At 43.1% G+C, this 13793-nt stretch overlaps 1 protein-coding gene across 1 annotated transcript in view; it reads left to right on the top strand.

Moving 5' to 3' along the window:
• Positions 1-13793, top strand: part of DCC (DCC netrin 1 receptor) — a 1217792-nt gene that overhangs the window by 878882 nt on the left and 325117 nt on the right. The gene's annotated exons all lie outside the window — the stretch shown is intronic.

Here is a 13793-nt window from a genome sequence, read left to right as displayed (position 1 = left end):
TTTTTCAATTAGTTTTCTCTTGTGCTTTCCAATCAATGACACCGGTCCATGAGTAGCAGTCCCGAGAAGGAGTACAGAAAGTCCCGGGAGAGAGTTAAAAGAATGAAATGTTAAGCTCACTTGTCTAAGCCCATTCCTCATTCTTCCTGCTACCGCATTTTCTCCACGCCCTCCCTCTGATCTTCTTTTTAGGTTTTGTTTGTCTTCAAGTACAGCCTAGCCTTGATTGTGCTACCTAGGATGCAATGCTCAACAGCCATTGATGTGTGTCGTGTTCCATGTGATTGTATCAGGCTAAATTAGTCCCAGTCAGCACCAGAAGATAATTTATTCAGTCTGAATAAAATTCAGCCCTTTTTGAATGTTCCCCAGAAAGACATGTATTGGGTTTTAAGGTCACTCCAGGTTTACAACAGATATTGAAAAAAAAAGGGAAAGGGGGAAAAATACTAACATTTCCCTCACCTGCTGTAAGCCCTCTTCTTGCCTATTCTGGTGCCACAACCCCATGTCTGATCAACCGTTAGCTTCAGACTGGTCTTTTCTTTGGTTTTCAATTCATTCTTTGACTTAGGTTGTTCCACTGCTGAGTAAGCTTCACAATGTCACCAGGGGTACAACACTATCATCCTTCTCCCCGCTTGATCAAGTCATTGATGTAAGTTATGCATCATGTTATTTTGTGAGGCCTAGTCTTTGTCAAATGACCTGTATTGAAATGTAAAAAAAATACTAAAAAAGGGACCAAACAGATGGGAGCGAAGAGAAGACCAAAATTAAGAACAAGGAAATAGTAGAGTGAAGTGAAGAACAAAAAAAGACTGAATAGGAGAGCAAAAAGAAGATCAAAAAGAATACCAACGATGAGAGGGAAGATGAGTACAAAGAGAAGACCAAAAAGAAGACCGAAGAGGAAAGCAAACAGGAGAGCAAAGGGAAGACCAAAAAGAAGACTGAATAGGAGAGTAAAGAGAAGAACAAAAATGACCAAAGATGAGAGTGAAGATGAGAGCGAAGAGAAAACTAAAAAGAAGACCAAAGAGGAGACCAAACATGAGGGTAAACAGAAGACCAAAAAGAAGACCAAAGATGAGAGTGAAGAGAAGACCAAACAGAAGATTGAAGAGGTGAGCAAACAGGAGAGCAAAAACTAGACCAAAAAGAAGACTCATAAGGAGAGCAAAGAGAAGACCAAAAGGACCAAAGATGAGAGTGAAGATGAGAGTGAAGAGAAAACCAAGAAGAAGACTGAAGAGGAGAGCAAAGAGGAGACCAAAAAGGAGAGCAAAGAGGAGACCAAAGATGAGGGCAAACAGAAAACCAAAGAGAAGAGCAAAGATGAGAGCAAAGAGAAGACCAAACAGAAGACTGAAGAGGAGAGCAAACAGGAGAGCAATAGCTATGCCAAAAAGAACACTCAATAGGAAAGCAAAGAGAAGACCAATAAGAAGACCAAAGATGAAAGTGAAGATGAGAACGAAGAGAAAACTAAAAAGGAGGCCGAAGAGGAGAGCAAAGAGGAGACCAAAAAAGAGACCAAAAAGGAGAGCAAAGAGGAGAGCAAAAAGGAGAGTGAAGAAGAGAGCAAAGAGGAGAACGAAGAGGAGAGTGAAGGGAAGTACGTAGAGTAGACCGAAGACAAGAACAAAAAGAAAAGTAAAGAGAAGACTGATGAGAAAAACAAAGAGAAGGCCAAAGAAAAGACAAAAGAGAAATCTGACGAGTAGACCAAAGACAAGGCCAAAGAAAAGACCGATCCACAGTGAGAGGTGATCAGATAGGTAGTTGTGAGATGGAAAGCAAACCTAGGGATTGTAAATCAAGTTATGTCTTTAAAAACTAGACCCTCATACAACTTTGTTAATGAAAAAGTCATGGCGCCTGAAATGAAAAAACTAAACAAAATCTGGCCATGGTAGGACAGGATAAAAGTCTTTACCACAAATAAAAGATCATAAGGTGGACTCAGATTGTTTTGGGTCCCTGGACAACCATAGTCATGGACCCCACAATAACTATTTACCATAGCAACCAATAAGAGCTCAGCTTATATTTTCCAAACAGCTCTGGCAAAATGAAAGCTGCACTGTGATTGGTTGCTATGAACAGCAAAGACTTTCATTTCGGTCAGGTAGACCATAAATGTAAAAAAAAAAAAATTATTGGTGTCATAGGGCTTTTTTTTGGCAAAGGTCCCATCAGGCAATGACGTATTGCCCTAATATCCATAGGTTTTTGTATATATATATATATATATATATATATATATATATATAGATATATATTATATATATAGAGAGAGAGAGAGAAAAAATCTAAAAAAAATATATATAAATATATATAAAAAAATTAAAGAAAACAAATAAATAAAATATATATATATATCTTATAGAGAAAACAAATCCTTTAAAATAAAAGCCGCTCTTATCCTTTTATGAGATTGCTCATTCTAAAATGGTTTTTTTTTATGTAAAGACGCTCACAATTTGGACGGAAGCTTTTATGTCAGAGCCAAAGATTAAATCTTCCTCGGCTTAGCCTTGCTATGATGTATAATTTTACCCAAGACCTATAAGTCGTGATTTCAATCACGGCAGACAGAAGACGCGCGTAATCTGTCTGTGCCCCATACAGAGAGCTGGAGAATTATCATTTATTTCTCATTTTTCCCCTTCTTCAAAATGTCAAAAGACGAGTGTAATTAAAATAAAAAAAATTAAAAGATATTTTTTTTTATATATTTCCTATGTAAATGTTCAATAGTTTGCTCTTAGGATAAAAGTATTAGATGTTACAATAATCTACATTGATGTTCTTCTATTCACACACAAGAGATTAATTGCGCGGCTCCGTGTGGCATCCGCCGCGGCGTCGCTTTATAAATGTGTAATAATGGTGATTATTAAGGAGAAGAGTATAGCGCTCTGTAAACCGATAGAGAGTATTAACTAAAGAAACACGCCGTTCTTCTATTCAACTAATCCGGCTGATATTCATAGAAACACGGATACTTTTTATTTCTGTAAATATAGAGCGGCCATAATGAATGATAATGTAGTGATTGGTTAATAAAGTCAAAAAGGAAATGTATAGTGATACTTTTATGGAAAGGCTCAAAATGTTTGTATACCAATAGATAGATGGATGGATGGATGGATGGATGGATGGATGGATGGATAGATAGATAGATAGGAGGATGGATGGATGGATGGATGGATGGACACATAGATAGAGGGATAGATAGATGGATAGATAGATAGATAGATAGATAGATAGATAGATAGATAGATACAGTCATATGAAAAAGTTTCGGCACCCCTATTAATGTTAACCTTTTTTCTTTATAACAATTTGGGCTTTTGCTGTTTCAGTTTCATACATCTAATAACTGATGGACTGAGTAATATTTCTGGATTGAAATGAGGTTTATTGTACTAACAGAAAATGCGCAATCCGCATTTAAACAAAATTTGACAGGTGCAAAAGTATGGGCACCTCAACATAAAAGTGACATTAATATTTTGTAGATCCTCCTTTTCCAAAAATCACAGTCTCTAGTCGCTTCCTGTAGCTTTTAATGAGTTCCTGGATCCTGGATGAAGGTATATTTGACCATTCCTGTTTACAAAACAATTCCAGTTCAGTTAAGTTTGATGGTCGCCGAGCATGGACAGCCGCTTCACATCATCCCACAGATGTTCAATGATATTCAGGTCTGGGGACTGGGATGGCCATTCCAGAACATTGTAATTGTTCCTCTGCATGAATGCATGAGTAGATTTGGAGCGGTGTTTTGGATCATTGTCTTGCTGAAATATCCATCCCCTGCGTAACTTCAACTTCGTCACTGATTCTTGCACATTATTGTCAAGAACTTACTAATACTGAGTTGAATCCATGCGACCCTCAACTTTAACAAGATTCCCGGTACCGGCATTGGCCACACAGCCCCAAAGCATGATGGAACCTCCACCAAATTTTACTGTGGGTAGCAAGTGCTTTTCTATGAATGCCGTGTTTTTTTGCCTCCATGCATAACGCCTTTTTGTATGACCAAACAACTCAATCTTTTTTTCATCAGTCCACAGGACCTTCTTCTAAAATGTAACTGGCTTGTCCAAATGTGCTTTTGCATACCTCAGGCGACTCTGTTTGTGGCGTGCTTGCAGAAACGGCTTCTTTCACATCACTCTCCCATACAGCTTCTCCTTGTGCAACGTGCGCTGTATTGTTGACTGATGCACAGTGACACCATCTGCAGCAAGATGATGCTGCAGGTCTTTGGAGGTGGTCTGTGGATTGTCCTTGACTGTTCTCACCATTCTTCTTCTCTGCCTTTCTGATATTTTTCTTGGCCTGCCACTTCTGGGCTTAACAAGAACTCTACCTGTATTCTTCCATTTCCTTACTATGTTCCTCACAGTGGAAACTGACAGTTTAAATCTCTGAGACAACTTTTTGTACCTTCCCCTGAACAACTATGTTGAATAATCTTTGTTTTCAGATCATTTGAGAGTTGTTTTGAGGAGCCCATGATGCCACTCTTCATAGGAGATTCAAATAGGAGAACTACTTGCAAGTGGCCACCTTAAATACCTTTTCTCATGATGATGAGGATGATGATGATGATGATGATGATGATGACACCTGCCTATGAAGTTCAAAGCTCAATGAGGTTACAAAACCAATTTAGTGCTTCAGTAAGTCAGTAAAAAGTAGTTAGGAGTGTTCAAATCAAGAAATTGATAAGGGTGCCCATACTTTTGCACCGGTCAAATTTTGTTTAAATGTGGATTGCACATTTTCTGTTAGTACAATAAACCTCATTTCAATCCAGAAATATTACTCAGTCCATCAGTTATTAGATATATGAAACTGAAATAGCTGCTGCAAAAACCCAAATTGTTATAAAGAAAAAAGGTTAACATTAATAGGGGTGCCCAAACTTTTTCATATGACTGTAGATAGAGGGATAGATAGATAGATAGATAGATAGGGTCAAGTGACCCTGACAGTAGGGAGGAGAGGATGTGATACCTCCTGACACTTACACTGTATCTAGTCCCTAAGTTCCTTAATGTCCCTATATGAGTCTTTCCACTCATCGCCATCACATGCCTAGTCCTTTACGTCCTTCCACTCACCTTGTATAGTGGAAAGGCCGGTGAATACACAAGACTTCTTTATTACACTAACAATACACAGGGGAAGGAGGACAGATGGGGAGACTTAGACAAAAGGATATGCATAATGAACTTCACATCAACAGCCAAGCACCAAGGCTGCAGGTGACATGGCTCTAAATAGTAGCACCACAAAAGTTTCAGCAGCGGATCACTAGCAGCTCCTAGAGCATTTCCTCCCTCCAAGGTGTTCAGAAACCGAATGAATTCTATTACCGGCATGAGGTGATGGATTATGTGACTATTTAAAGGCAATGGGAGGAGTAACAAACTTGCTGTACCTGAGGAGAACTAACCATGAGCTACTACCATGGAAAATTACACTATACCTCTCTGCACCAAAAGAAAGCAAATCACATTTAAAATCAAGAGTCTCACAAGGCAATGTGAGACTCCGGTCCCAAATCTGTCACAAGTCTCCTAAGTATATAATACAAAATATAATATAACATGCAATTGTCAAGCTCAAATGAGGAAAGCATTGCAATGCAATCCTTGGGCAGTAATATTCAGTCTGAAATAACAGTAATATATAATGATAATAACAGTCTAAGTGAATTACTGATGGCGGGAGGGGGTGAAGTTTCATTTTTCATTAACACAAGTTCCAATCGCTGACGCCAGCAGAGGGGTGAGCAGTAAAGGGGGTGAATATTCATTATTTCATGAACACATGTTTAAATCACTGATACTGGCAAAACGGTGGGCAGAGAAGGGGGTGAATATTCATTATTTCATGAACACAAGTTCTAATCACTGATACCAGCAGAGGGGTGAGCAGTAAAGGGGGTGAATATTCATTATTTCATGGACACAAGTTCTAATCACTGATACCAGCAGAGGGGTGAGCAGTAAAGGGGTTGAATATTCATTGTTTCATGAACACATGTTTCAATCACTGATACCAGCAGAGGGGTGAGCAGTAAAGGGGGTGAATATTCATTATTTCATGAACACAAGTTCTTATCACTGATGCCAGCAGAGGGGTGAGCAGGAAAGTGGGTGAATATTCACTATTTGATGAATAAATGTTTTGATCACTGATGCTGGCAAAGGGGTGGGCAGGGAAGGGGGTGAATATTTATTATTTCATTAACACATGTCTCAATCACTGATGCCAGCAGAGGCATGAGCAGGAAAGGGGGTGAATATTCACTATTTCACGAATGCATGTTCCGATCACTGATGCTGTCAGAGGAGTGTGCGGGATTATGGGCTGGAAGAGGGGTGAATATTCATTCCATTAAACAGCCGACATGTGACTATAAACTTCCAGTGCTTACAGCTACGTACGCCAATGAAAGTTACATATTCCTAGAAGGCTGCCAAATCAATATTTTAGGATACTATTAGTATGATGATCCACATCTTGGGCTTATTTTTGAAGTAGGGCTTATATTTTAAGCATAGTCCCAAAAGGCTGAAAAATCCTGGTAGGGCTTATTTTTGGGGAAACACAGTAGATATATAGATGGATTTTATTTCCCTTTAGATACATATGTAGCTCAGACACAGTCCAAACGTGATGTAAGTGCCCATTTTCTAGCAGTCGCCGACTCCTTACATTTTGGGTACGGAGTTTGTCACTTTCATGAGTAACTTTGCTTCTCCGGCATCATGTGATTTGTCCTCTCACCACATTAATCACCCGCTGCTCTTTGTGTATTTTTGGACAAAAGGCTGATCAATGCCGTGATCAATAACATTACCTAAAGCTGTTAAGTCCATCATTACGGGTAATACTGGGCGCCGTGATGAATATGCAGCAGTGAATTGTGGGCCTTTTCAACTCCAGTGATGAAGAAGAAAGGGATTGTTAATGTATCAGCGTGATAATCAGTCAGCGAGGGCGGGCGGCTGCTCGGTGGTGAAATAGGATTTGGAGGCTGCTCGCGATTCCTCTCGCAGCTTGTCTGGACCCGGTGGTTTCCAGCTGCTTCCTTCTGATATGTTTCCATTCTACAGCTCAGTAGGGTGGGAAGGAAGATGGCGGAGGGTCAGGAAAACTTGGTCTCATTCCCGATGGCAAGCGATCAGCGGTTTAGGTGACACCACACTAACCGGTTCCCATTAGAAGCATCACCGTATGCCAACTCCACAATAATGTGGTTAATATGGGGTGGTGAAGATGTGAGGGTCATAGCAAAAATATTATGTGTTATTTTATTTATTTTATTATAGAACCGTATTATTAGCTATGTTATTCTTATATGTCCAATATAGACAAAAAAAGTATGTGCCCCCTCCACATCCCCCTCTACGAGCTTTTCTGCCCTCCCGCTCTTCACCCATAGATAGTAATATGGAATCAGGCCCTTGGTAGTTATAGCGGCTCCCCATCTTCTGGAAAGACTTCCTACAAGATTTTGGAGGCGTCTGTGGGAATTTTTCCCCTTCATTCAGAAGAGCATTGGTGATGCTGTTGATGGCACTGTGATTTGCGACACTCATGTCACAATCTCCATTATTGGTGTTGGATGGGGCTAAAGTCCGAGCTCTGTGTGGCCGTCATGATCTTCCGCTCCATGTCTGTATGGAGCTTGTGCACTAGGCACAGTTTTGGGGACATTAAAGGGCCTTCCCCAAACTGTTCCCACAAAGCTGGAAGCTACAATTGTCCACAATGTCTTGTGATGAAGCTTTGAGCTTTCCCTTCACTGGAACTAAGAAGCCGAATATGACCCCTGAAAAACAAGCCCATAGCACTATCCTTATCCATCAAACTGTGCAATCAGGGGGTAACATTCTCCCAGAATCACTAAATCCAGATTTCATTCACCAGATGCAGATAGAGCAGTGCAATCTGTGACGCACAGAACACATCTCCTCCAGAGTCCAGTGGTGGCGGCTTTACACCACTCCATCCGACGCTTGGCATTGTGCTTGGTGATGTACAGCATGGCATTGTGCTTGGGGATGTACGGCTTGTCATTGTGCTTGGTGATGTACAGCTCAGCATTGTGCTTGGTGATGTATGGCTTGTCATTGTGCTTGGTGATGTACAGCTCGGCATTGAGCTTGGTGATGTACGGCTCGGCATTGTGCTTGGTGATGTGTGGCTCGGCATTGTGCTTGGTGATGTATGGCTCGGCATTGTGCTTGGTGATATATGACTCAGCATTGTGCTTGGTGATGTATGGCTCGGCACTGTGCTTGGTGAGGTATGGCTCAGAATTGTGCTTGGTGATGTATAGCTCGGCATTGTGCTTGGTGATGTATGGCTCGGCACTGTGCTTGGTGATGTATGGCTCGACACTGTGCTTGGTGATGTATGGCTTGTCATTGTGCTTGGTGATGTATGACTCGGCACTGTGCTTGGTGATGTATGGCTCGGCACTGTGCTTGATGATGTATGGCTCGGCATTGTGCTTGGTGATGTATGGCTCGGCACTGTGCTTGGTGATGTATGGCTCGGCATTGTGCTTGGTGATGTGTGGCTCGGCATTGTGCTTGGTGATGTATGGCTCGGCATTGTGCTTGGTGATATATGACTCAGCATTGTGCTTGGTGATGTATGGCTCGGCACTGTGCTTGGTGATGTATGGCTCGGCACTGTGCTTGGTGATGTATGGCTCGGCATTGTGCTTGGTGATGTATGGCTCGGCATTGTGCTTGGTGATGTACAGCTGGGCATTGTGCTTGGTGATGTGTGGCTCAGCATTGTGCTTGGTGATGTATGGCTCGGCACTGTGCTTGGTGAGGTATGGCTCGGCATTGTGCTTGGTGATGTATGGCTCGGCACTGTGCTTGGTGATGTATGGCTCGGCACTGTGCTTGGTGATGTATGGGTCGACATTGTGCTTGGTGATGTATGGCTCGGCACTGTGCTTGGTGATGTATGGCTCGGCACTGTGCTTGATGATGTATGGCTCGGCATTGTGCTTGGTGATGTACGGCTCGGCACTGTGCTTGGTGATGTACAGCTCAGCATTGTGCTTGGTGATGTATGGCTTGTCATTGTGCTTGGTGATGTACAGCTCAGCATTGTGCTTGGTGATGTATGGCTTGTCATTGTGCTTGGTGATGTACGGCTCAGCATTGAGCTTGGTGATGTACGGCTCGGCATTGTGCTTGGTGATGTGTGGCTCGGCATTGTGCTTGGTGATGTATGGCTCGGCACTGTGCTTGGTTAGGTATGGCTCGGCATTGTGCTTGGTGATGTATGGCTCGGCACTGTGCTTGGTGATGTATGGCTCAGCACTGTGCTTGGTGATGTATGGGTCGACATTTTGCTTGGTGATGTATGACTCGGCACTGTGCTTGGTGATGTATGGCTCGGCACTGTGCTTGATGATGTATGGCTCGGCATTGTGCTTGGTGATGTATGGCTCGGCACTGTGCTTGGTGATGTATGGCTCGGCACTGTGCTTGGTGATGTATGGCTCGGCATTGTGCTTGGTGATGTATGGCTTGGCATTGTGCTTGGTGATGTACGGCTCGGCATTGTGCTTGGTGATGTGCGGCTCAGCATTGTGCTTGGTGATGTATGGCTCGGCACTGTGCTTGGTGATGTATGGCTTGGCATTGTGCTTGGTGATGTACGGCTCGGCACTGTGCTTGGTGATGTACAGCTCAGCATTGTGCTTGGTGATGTATGGCTTGTCATTGTGCTTGGTGATGTACAGCTCAGCATTGTGCTTGGTGATATATGGCTTGTCATTGTGCTTGGTGATGTACGGCTCAGCATTGAGCTTGGTGATGTACGGCTCGGCATTGTGCTTGGTAATGTGTGGCTCGGCATTGTGCTTGGTGATGTATGGCTCTGCATTGTGCTTGGTGATGTACGGCTCGGCATTGTGCTTGGTGATGTATGGCTCAGCATTGTGCTTGGTGATGTACGGCTTGGCATTGTGCTTGGTGATGTACGGCTTGGCATTGTGCTTGGTGATGTACGGCTCGGCATTGTGTTTGGTGATGTACAGCTCGGCATTGTGCTTGGTGATGTACGGCTCAGCATTGTGCTTGGTGATGTACGGCTCGGCATTGTGCTTGGTGATGTACGGCTCGGCATTGTGCTTGGTGATGTACGGCTCGGCATTGTGCTTGGTAATGTACGGCTTGTCATTGTGCTTGGTGATGTACGGCTCAGCATTGTGTTTGGTGATGTATTGCTCAGTATTGTGCTTGGTGATGTATGGCTCGGCATTGTGCTTAGTGATGTATGGTTCGGTATTGTGCTTGGTGATGTATGGCTCAGCATTGTGCTTGGTGATGTATGGCTCAGCATTGTGCTTGGTGATGTATGGCTCTGCATTGTGCTTGGTGATGTACGGCTTGTCATTGTGCTTGGTAATGTACGGCTTGTCATTGTGCTTGGTGATGTACGGCTCGGCATTGTGCTTGGATATGTACGGTTTGGCATTGTGCGTGATGATGTACGGCTTGGCATTGTGCTTGGTGATGTACGGCTTCAGCTGCACAGCCATGAAGCCCTCGGCGGGTGCAGTGTTTGTGCTGATGTTACTAGTGTTGATCTGGCTCTGCAGTTATAGGGTCAGCGGAGCGGTGGGGACTTTTCTGCTCCTCAGCACTTGGTGACAAGACTGGAATCTACCTGCATCTCAGCCCGATACCTGTCCGGTTCCATTACATATATATATATATATATATATATATATATATATATATATATATATGTAGATCAGGAATGTGCATTGTTTATGTAGGGTAATTACAGTAAATGACGGCAGGCAGGTAGATAATGAGCATCACGTGTAGTTAGACCTCTTTACATAACTACCAAACCACAAGGGGCTAAGTCTTGTCTAACTTTATTAAATCTCTATTTTTCTCTGTCACACTCAATAAAAGCTCCGAGTAATAGACGAGCCAGGTAGAGACACTACAAGATGAAGAGGATATCAATAAGATGCCGGTAACTGGAGCATTAATACAGTGCATTATGAGTAATGGAAACCTTAAAAACAGAATCTACATTTTTTTTTCTTTGGGTGGAAACAGCGCCCCTCCTGTGCATTGGTTGTGCATGGTATTGCAGCTCAGCAGTTTACACCTGAATACCACAATACTAGATGAACTCTTTCAAGAAAAATAAAGAGAGAGATAGCGACATTGGTTGCGGGTGTGGGGCGCGGGCTCAGGAGCTGCTCCATATACAGCAGGTGTCAGCTGTGTTATACAGCCAGCACCTGCCACTAACAGAGGCACCTGGAGATGCCATCAATCGCTGATGCTCACTCTGCAGTTACTCCCATGAAAGCTGCATGTGACTTGGTTCCATTTGTTTGCTTTTGTTTTATTTTCTACCCTTTTTCTAAGAACCAGAACTTTTATTTTCTAGTTATGGCTTTTAGAAAATGGAGATGAAAAAGTCTGTTTAGCAGTAGAGATGAGCGGATCTATTGGAATGTGAATTCTTCCACGTTTCCCAAAGAATTTGCTTTGCAGCGAATAAACTTGCACGAATCTCAATACTGAAAAGCTTGTAATTTCTCAGAAAAAAAAACTTTGTGGAGAACAGAGAGATTGAGAGAGAGAGGACCCCACTGACCATAAGAGATTACACTCTACAGGAGAGAGAGGACCCCACTGACCATAAGAGATTACACTCTACAGGAGAGAGAGGACCCCACTGACCATAAGAGATTACACTCTACAGGAGAGAGAGGACCCCACTGACCATAAGAGATTACACTCTACAGGAGAGAGAGGACCCCACTGACCATAAGAGATTACACTCTACAGGAGAGAAAGGACCCCACTGACAATAAGAGCTTACACTCTACAGAAAAAAGCGAGAAGACCCCACAGACCATAAGAGATTACACTCTATAGGAGAGAGAGGACCCTGCTGATCATAAGAGCTTACACTGTACAGGAGAGAAAGGACCCCACTGACCATAGGAGCTTACACTCTACAGGAGAGAAAGGACCCCACTGACTATAAGAGATTACACTCTACAGGAGAGAAACGACCCCACTGACCATAAGAGATTACACTCTATAGGAGAGAGAGGACCCTGCTGACCATAAGAGCTTACACTGTACAGGAGAGAGAGGACCCCACTGACCATAAAAGCTTACACTCTACAGGAGAGAAATGACCCCACTGACAATAAGAGCTTACACTTTACAGGAGAGATAGATGACCCCACTGACAATAAGAGCTTACATTCTATAGTAGAGAGAGGATCCCACTGACAATAAGAGCTTACACTCTACAGGAGAGAGAGAAGACCCTGCTGACCATAAGAGCTTACACTCTACAGAAGAGAGAGGTCCCCACTGACCACAGGAGCTTACTCTCTACAGGAGAGAAAGGACCCCACTGACAATAAGAGCTTACTCTCTACAGGAGAGATAGATGACCCCACTGACAATAAGAGCTTACATTCTACAGAAGAGAGGGGACCCCACTGACCATATGAGATTACACTCTACAGAAGAGAGAGGACCCCACTGACCATAAGAGATGACACTCTATAAAACAGAGAGGACCCCACTGACGATAAATAATTACACTCTACAGAGAGGTTACATTGTACAGAAGAGAGAGAGAAAGGGAGGATCCCGCTGTCAATCAGAGCTTACACTCTACAGGAAAGAGAGGACTCTGCTGACCATGATAGCTTACACCCTACAGGAGATAGAAGACCCCACAGACCATAAGAGCTTACACGCTACAGAAGAGAGGACCCTACTGACCATAATAGCTTACACTCTACAGAAGAGAGGACCTCACTGATCATGAGAGCTTACACTTCACAGGAGAAAATGGACCCCAATGACCATAAGAGCTTACACCCTACAGGAGAGAAAGGACCCCACTGACCATAAGAGCTTACACTCTACAGGAGAGAAAGGACCACACTGACCATAAGAGATTACACTCTACAGGAGAGAGAAGACCCCGCTGACCATAACAGCTGATACTCTACATGAAGGAGAACCCTGCTGACCATAAGAGCTTACACTCTACAAGGGAGCAAGAGAAGACTCCACTAATCATAAGAGCTTACATTCTACAGGAGAAACATACCCAGTGCCTCTAGAGATGGAAAACAACTGTGCCGTACAAACTGTGCTCCACTGGGAATCTCTGATCTGTGATATCCGATGCACTGACCACCACTCTACAATGTATGATAATCCACTAGATTTCAGAGCTGTAGAGAATTATTGGGAGGCTGCAAGGTGAGGCAAAATTACATTAGCCCAATCTCTGATGTTTCAGCTCGGTGGGAAATGGCGCTAGGCAAGGTTTTTTTTGCGAACCGTGAATAAGATCTCAAAAAATTCAAATTCACATGAAAATGTAAATTTTTAAGAAATTGAACTCAAACCCGATCCTTTAAGAATCGATCCACTCATCTCTAGTTAGAAGAGTTTAAAGATAGTCAGATAAATTATATGAAAAATTATGATGCCTGCCTGGAGCCACGGACTCAGGATCGGTGAAACAGGTGAATAGCGGCAACCGTCCACAAAGCAGGAACCCAGACCCCGCAACCCTTTAACCCCTATACAGGGATTTGGAATTACGACAGGGCCTAGGTGATCGCTGCCCATGAAAGACTGCGGTCCTGAGAAGAGCAGTAACCAGGCAGGGTCAAATCCAGAAGGTAGCACAGGGATAAAAATCACCAGGCG

Source organism: Anomaloglossus baeobatrachus, chromosome 1 (genome assembly GCF_048569485.1).
Source record: "Anomaloglossus baeobatrachus isolate aAnoBae1 chromosome 1, aAnoBae1.hap1, whole genome shotgun sequence".
NCBI classification, from domain to species: Eukaryota; Metazoa; Chordata; class Amphibia; order Anura; family Aromobatidae; genus Anomaloglossus; species Anomaloglossus baeobatrachus.
The sequence above is the reverse complement of the archived record's forward strand: the minus strand, read 5'-3'. Positions and strand labels throughout refer to the sequence as shown.